Raw genomic sequence first — 7339 nt, forward strand, 5'->3', positions numbered from 1 at the left:
TCCCATTTAATAGGGATTGCAATTCCAAGGGAAGAAGAAGATGCAGGGTTGGAATAATTAAAACATAATAGAAGAAAAGTTCTCTGAGCTGCAAAAGAAAAAAAAAATAGAAGATATAAATCTTTGGTTTGAAAGAGTTGATATTGCCAAGCTGGAAAATTCTCAAGTTAGTGAAAATTCTGCTTCAAAGGTAAAGAGAAAAATCATAATGCTGAAACTGCAAAAATATGAAAAGAATTTCCTTCAACTTCAAAGGAGTAGAGTTAGAATGAGAATGCAGATGTGTCGTATGCAAATCTGGATGCTGGAGTGGAAAAAAATTCCTCTGGGGTCCTGAGACATAATTATTTTGAGCCTAGAATTCCATATCCAGGAAAATTATGAACCAAGTATAAGAGCAAAGGAAAAATATTTAGGGGCCAAGAAAGACCCAGACAGCTTAAAATCCACAAATTCTTTCTGTAAGAGTTACTCAGAGCACTACTGAGACGAGCCAACCGGTGATGTGTGGAATACAGGGAAAAGTGCAGCTAAAAGGGAAAAAGTAAAAAAGGCAGCAGGTAAACTCCTTATTTCATTTACATAGCTATGATTACGGTTGACTAAGACATTGAAGAAAATTCTATAATTCCTGTGCTCTAGCGATTCCAAGTAAAAAGGCAAAACTTTGAAAAGAGCAAATGGAAAAAAAAAGCATCAGAGAATATTATATATTCTTTTATATCAATATTTTGGTAAGTTTAGAAATCTAGATTCTAAAACCACAGACTCTAGATTCCAGAGGGCCCATCGTCTTGGATGGTAAAAGAACTTATGTCTCTATCTCCACTTGCCTCTAACTGAAATTTAGCGCGACCTTCAATCATGAACTTTGCCAAGAAGCACAGTGGTGTAAGCAACACCTGTGACTGTCATCTGTGCAAATCATAGAAACGTCTGTATCATTTCCTGCTGATGCAGGTAACGAAAATATCATTAATAAGAGTCATTGGATCAGCTGTAGATTACACATAATCCCTAAGTTCCCGTTTACAGATGATCCTGCAAACGGGCTGACCATTTTTAGGAGAATACGTAGGGAGAGAAACGATCCTTTCTTTAAGTTTGGTGGCAGCATTTTGGCTGCTACCCACTCCCCCACCCCCGCCCGCTCCCCCCCCCCGCCCCAGCAAACGTGCAGTTACCCATTCGGTGACTGCCACCTGATTACTCTCTGATATACTTATCTCCCTCTGTTCAATAGTTGAAAGGGGGTGAGCTTTTCCCCTCACTTGGTAAAATTTTGTAAAACTGGACAGCTGGACAGTTTAACTCTCCATAAGGCAGGATGGTGTTCTGTAATACAGATAACTGGTGAGCCACCAGTATAAGCCTTGCAAGTGCAAACACATCATACGACTGAGATAACTACTGAAGTATTATTTAAAGCAACTTATTAGCAGTCACAGATTGTGCAGAGATACAGGCCACGCGTGTTACAAGTTCTGAGAAGCAAAGGTTCTTTTCTTTGTTTGGACTCCTCTTCAGTCCCCATTTTGTTCTCTGTTGGGAAGCTAGGCTCTTACTACATTATAAGCTAGCCTCTTAATATATTATACAAGCAGGCTTTGTGCATTTTTATTCCATTAAAATACTGCACGTGTTGAGAATAACAACTGTGAGAACCTCCTAAACATAATCGGGAAAAAAGCCCACACACATTATTTGTAGGAAGGCATGGAAGGTCGTGTGACTCCACTCACAGTGGAAGTCAAATTCCAGGAAGAACAATCTTCAAAATGATGTTAAGAAGTGGTCCATATAGTTCATCAAATGCCAAAGGTGTTCGAGGCATTTAAAAAAAGAAAAAGGCAAAGGCTCCCCAATCCAGATCGAGCTGATGTCTTGCATTAAGATAAACATTTACCAAAACTAAATCAAGAAACAAAGGAGATGGACTAGACCAATAGTTACAGGAAAACCTGAAGGGCAAGCAAAGATGTGCACATCCACCTCTCATCAGCCTCACCACCCTCATGACTACCAAAGACTTGCGCCAAAGTGCTGCTACCAAGCTTGCAAAGAAAGGATCATTTCTCTCCCAATATACTCCTAAAAAGAAGATGGATGTATATTCAGATTCATATGTATTCAGATGTATGTTTCAGATTCTTATCCGTTTTAGGTAACTACAAGATATTGAGTAATTTCTGTGAAAGCGAATCACATTTGTGTACTGTTTATAATCAGCTTTTCCCACCTTTTCATAGCATTAAATACTTCTATAGTATCATTTTTAAGGGCTAAATAAAGACTTGTTGTTAAATATTTATGCTTCATTCAGTTCTTGTTTCTATCAAAAACACTTCCATAAAAATCTTGTAGCTCTAATTTTGCAAACATCGATGACTATGTTCTTAGTATGAATCCCCTAAAGTAAAAATGCTGGTTTAAAGGTTGTAATGCAAAATTCTGAGGCATTCAATAGCTATGGCCAAACTGCCTTCCAGAAAGATTTTAAAAATTTATACTCTTACCAACAGCATATGACAGTGACTCTTCTCATGCCATTTCGCCAGCAATGAGAATATGATATTTTTCATCTGTTTTTAATCTGAGGTCCATAAAACTAGATTTATCATAAAGTTAAGATTTTTTTCTACTCTAACTCTATACTAAATTGTATTTTCAAACTCAAATATCGTATTGATAATGACCTGAAAGCAGCTTGACTGTGATATAGAAATTAGAACATTTATTTACCTCTTACAGACTTTTTTCCCTAAGCTTCTCTTCTTTGTCTATCAGTTTTACTAAAAGATTGAAGGTTAGGTTTTGAGAGTTTGCTTTTAACTGCCTCCAATGAGTAAAATTATTAAAATTTAAATATGACTTTAAAAACCACCATGGGACCTTTGTGCCACTGAAGAAGGTCAAGTTCAAGCCCCTTATTTAAAAAGACCTCTCCCTGAGAGATCACAGAAGGAAGTCTATTAACATTACATCTTTCTCCTTTCTTTTCCTCTTTGTTCATTTTAAAACAAGGCTGGTACTGCCTGAGAGCTAAGGCTGCAGGAAACTTGTCATGACTTCTGCTATGTTGATCTGGCACCAAGACTGTGCCTGCGTTCACGGAAGCCACTACGCAATCATTAGGGCAAATCCTTGACGAATTATCCACCTAAACAAAGCCTAGCTATTTCGTTCTCTAAACAATCCTGGAAAGGACTCATCAAAGATTGCCAACTTGGGCGTTTTGTGTTTTTATTTTCAAACAAGCAATTTAGAGTTTGGTATATTTGGAGTTCGGTTACTAAACATTTTCATGTTCCTGTAAGAGACAGTGATGAGTTTTCAAACAGAAATGATGTTTGAAATGCTTTGACACTAAACTTTCAGACTGTGAAATGGTCTAACATTTTAAAATTATCTCTTTTGGAAAGAAAAAGAAGAAATTCGCTTGCTCTGGCTCCAGTTGTGCTGTAGACAAGCAAATAAAACAACCTACTGAAAAAAAGTTGAAGATGACGGTTGCAAGTGATTTTATGCGTAGATGCAGCCATATTCTTCAATTAATTATAACAACAATGTTATCTTTTATTGTTCATTCTCACATAAAAATTGCAAAAAAGAAAAGCTACAATGCTGAAAAAAAGAGTAGTTGAGGGAGATCAAAGCAGATCAAAAACAATCGAAACCTCTGTTGTCTTAGCAGTTATCAAAGGAAATCACACAGCTCTGAAGACATCTAATACTTATTTATTTCATTAAAACCCATACAGTTGAAGTCAAAAGAGAAAAAGAAAAAAACCAAGATAGCACAATAAAACATGATTTTTTTTCCTGTAGCTTCACCCAGGATCTTTTCAAATATTTGACGGCCTGCGTATCTTATTTAGAAAATAATTACAAACCCTAAAACCTAAACGTTCGCTTTACATGCTGTTTACCTGGGCATGGACCTGTTTCTTTCGTTGCCAGGCTCTAGTGATAAAAGGTCCATATTAGCCGTGTCAGTTTTATTTATTCCCAGCTCAACTGTTTGTAATATATCAGCTCAATGAAGACATTAAGTCTGTAGTTTCCAGTGAGTCACAGCAGTAGAACGAGGTCACGCGACAAGAGCGGTGCTAGACCGTAGGAAATTTACGAAGGCGGCGCTGACACTGGTTACACGCTTCCTGGAACCCCTGCCTTCTGCAAGCTCGTCAGTGGGGTCAGGGCTGGGAGGCGAAAGAGGGATTCTGAGGGGAGTAACTTGGAAGAGAACCCTAGAGTCCAGCTCACAAGGGGGAGAGACAGACCCCACCACTACCCACTACCCCAAACCTAATGACAGGGGCTTCCGTGAGACCATTTTTAGGCTGTTGAGGCTCTTTCTTGACGTGTGTTCTTTGCAGCTGGGGAACTCAGAGGTCCTTTGCTGAACTCCTACAGGGGAAAGCCAAAGGATCTGCGGATGGCCAACGAGGGGGTCCATTGCTGATCTGGGAGATAAACTGCACTTCCTGTGGACAACGGGCTCAGCTCAGTTCAGTCGCTCAGTCATGTCTGACTCTTTGCGACCCCATGGACCACAGCACGCCAGGCCTCCCTGTTTATCAACAACTCCCAGAGTTTACTCAAACTCATGTCCATTGAGTTGGTGATGCCATCTAACCATCTCATCCTCTGTCGTCCCCTTCTTCTCCTGCCCTCAATCCCTCCCAGCATCAGGGTCTTTTCCAATGAGTCAGGTCTTCCCATCAGGTGACCAAAGTATTGGAGTTTCAGCTTCAGCATCAGTCCTTCCAATGAACGCCCAGGACTGATCTCCTTTAGGATGGACTGGTTGGATCTCCTTGCAGTCCAAGGGACTCTCAAGAGTCTTCTCCAGCACCACAGTTCAAAAGCATCAATTCTTCGGTGCTCAGCTTTCTTTATAGTCCAACTCTCACATCCATATATGACTACTGGAAAAATCAGAGCTTTGACTAGACGGACCTTCGTGGGCAAAGTAATGTCTCTGCTTTTTAATATGCTATCTAGGTTGGTCATAACTTTTCTTCCAAGGAGCAAGCGTTTTTTAATTTCATGGCGGCAGTCACCATCCACGGTGATTTTGGATCACGGGTTAAAGGTGCACAAACCCCAGAGCAGGTGATCAGACTGGAGTCATTCAGGCTTCTTCCCAAGATGGCCAGGCAGAGGATGAGGAGCAGACTGATGGAACCAGTGGTGGAGGGGGGTGGTGAGAGGGTGGGATGCTGCCAAAGGAGACCTATCACATCAGCGGGGTTGCAGTCAGAAAGGCCCAGCAAAGGAAACTTGAAAAGACCTGACCAAGTCTCTGACAGCGCGAGGGTCAGCGGTGAATGCCTCCCAGGTCCAGAGAGGGTCCCGTCATCTCGAAATGGTACCCGATACCTGCGCTTCCTGCTTCTCCTTCTGTCTCTCTGCCCCAATCCTGGTGGCTCAACAACTGCATAACCATCTGGAAAAAGAAGAGGGGGAAAGAAAGAGTTAACTTTCAACTCAGTAGGATTCATATCAGGACTGAATGATCTACTTTCGGAGATGAGATTGTGGCTACAGCTGGCCAGAGGGCTCCTGGTTCTATGAGAAGGACCAGCAGGGTCAACGAGCCTCCCCAGGTTTCCAACCAGGAGCAAGGAAAGGCTACCACTCACCCAAGGAGGCTTAGCCGGCTTGAGCCAAACAAACATAGCTGGTTTACTGTAATTTCTCCCTGTGAGCCCCAAATATTCTTCTGCTTTTAGAAATCACTTCTCCAAAATGGTCAGTAATCTTTAAAAGGCAGTATAATATCATCAGAAAATAAATGGACCTGTGATCCTGAGATCTGAAGTCAAGCTCTGAATTCACAGTCAAATAGCTGAGTGGGCTTGGTGACATCATTTAGCCTCTCTGAACCTCATTTTCTTCATCTATAAATGTAAGAGGTTAGAATAGTTAATCTCTAAAATTATTTCCTGCTTTTTAAATTGAATCATAGTTGATTTACAATGTCATGTTAGTTTCGGCTATACAGCAAAGTGATTCAGATCTATCTTTATCTATCTATATACTTTCTCAGATCCTTTTGCTCTATAGGTTATTACAAAATGTTTAGGAGAGATAAGTGAGGAGGTTGTAATGAGCATAAGCACATACACTGTATATAAAATAGATAACCAGCGAGGACCTACTGTACAGCAAAGGGAACTATACCCTTTCTTGCTTTTTAAAATATTTTTGTTTACTTGTCTGCACCGGGTCTTCGATGCTGCATGTGGAATCTTTGGTTGCACGTGGGATCTAGTTCCCCGACCAGGGATCAAACTCAGGCCCCCAGCAAGGGGAGCCCAGAGTCTTAGCCACCGGACCATCAGGAAAGGTTCCCTGTCCTGTTTTTGACACTGTTTGTCATGGTTGGGAGTCTCCAGAAACAGACTCCCACACAAGGATTCTAGTGCAAACTGAGGGGGTAATCCCAGGAAACTCAGCAGAGAATCCAGAAAGAGAGAAGGAAAGGAAGCCGTAAAAAGCGTGTTCAGCTTCTCTAGTGACTCAGGGGCAAGGAATCCACCTGTCCATGCAGGAGACACGGGTTTGATTCCTGGAGCAGGAAGATCCCCTGCAGAAGGAAATGGCAACCTGCTCCAGTATTCTTGCCTGGGAAATCCCGTGGACAGAGGAGAACCTGGCGGGCTACAGTCCACGGGGTTGAAGAGCTGGACGTGACTTAGTGACTAAACAAAAAGAAAAAAGCGGGTCATCAAGCTAGCTACCACGGTGGGCACCAGGGGGTCAATCCCCCTGAGACAATGTGGCGGGTTGGCCACACTGGCCAGGAGATGTATGAGGCCAAACTGGTAGTTTTAAACTTTCTAGTATCAACATTTAAAAAGTTAAAAAAGATAAAGCTGATTTTAATCATCTATTCTACCTATTAAATTCAAAACATTACATTTCAACATAAAAACACTATTGAGATATTACTTTTTTTTACCATGTCTTTGAAATCAATTTTATTTCAACATGTAAACACTATTGAGATACTAATTTTTTTTTTACCATGTCTTTGAAATCAATTTATACCGGATTTGGACACTAAAATTTAATCCTGATGTGTATTTAGAATCTGTAAAATTTGCAGTTGAAAAGTAGGTTTATGTAGCCAAGTTTTTCCAAATATAAAGGTCTTCCAGTAACTGAAGAGTATCATGTTTTAACTTTAAATGAATGAAAATGAGATAAAATTGAAAATTCCTATCCTCCGTGACACTAGCAACATTCTGAATGCTCAGGAGCCCACCTGTCTCCGGTGGCTGCTGCCCTGGATGGCACAGCTCAGAGTTATTCCACCTGATGGACAAGG

General features: G+C 40.9%; 1 long non-coding RNA gene across 1 annotated transcript; it reads right to left on the reverse strand.

The window, feature by feature from the left end:
* Positions 1-3718: 3718 nt before the first annotated feature.
* On the reverse strand, positions 3719-6748 carry LOC147378843 (uncharacterized). The gene is made up of 2 exons (XR_015169944.1): positions 5807-6748; positions 3719-5452 (listed from the first exon to the last, which is right to left on the reverse strand). It is a non-coding gene; the product is annotated as an uncharacterized LOC147378843 (long non-coding RNA).
* Between the last annotated feature and the right edge of the window lie 591 nt (positions 6749-7339).

The sequence above is a fragment of the Bos grunniens genome, chromosome 1 (assembly GCF_055505025.1).
Source record: "Bos grunniens cultivar Pamir isolate PY7600 chromosome 1, Bosgru_T2T1.0, whole genome shotgun sequence".
Taxonomy (NCBI): Eukaryota; Metazoa; Chordata; class Mammalia; order Artiodactyla; family Bovidae; genus Bos; species Bos grunniens.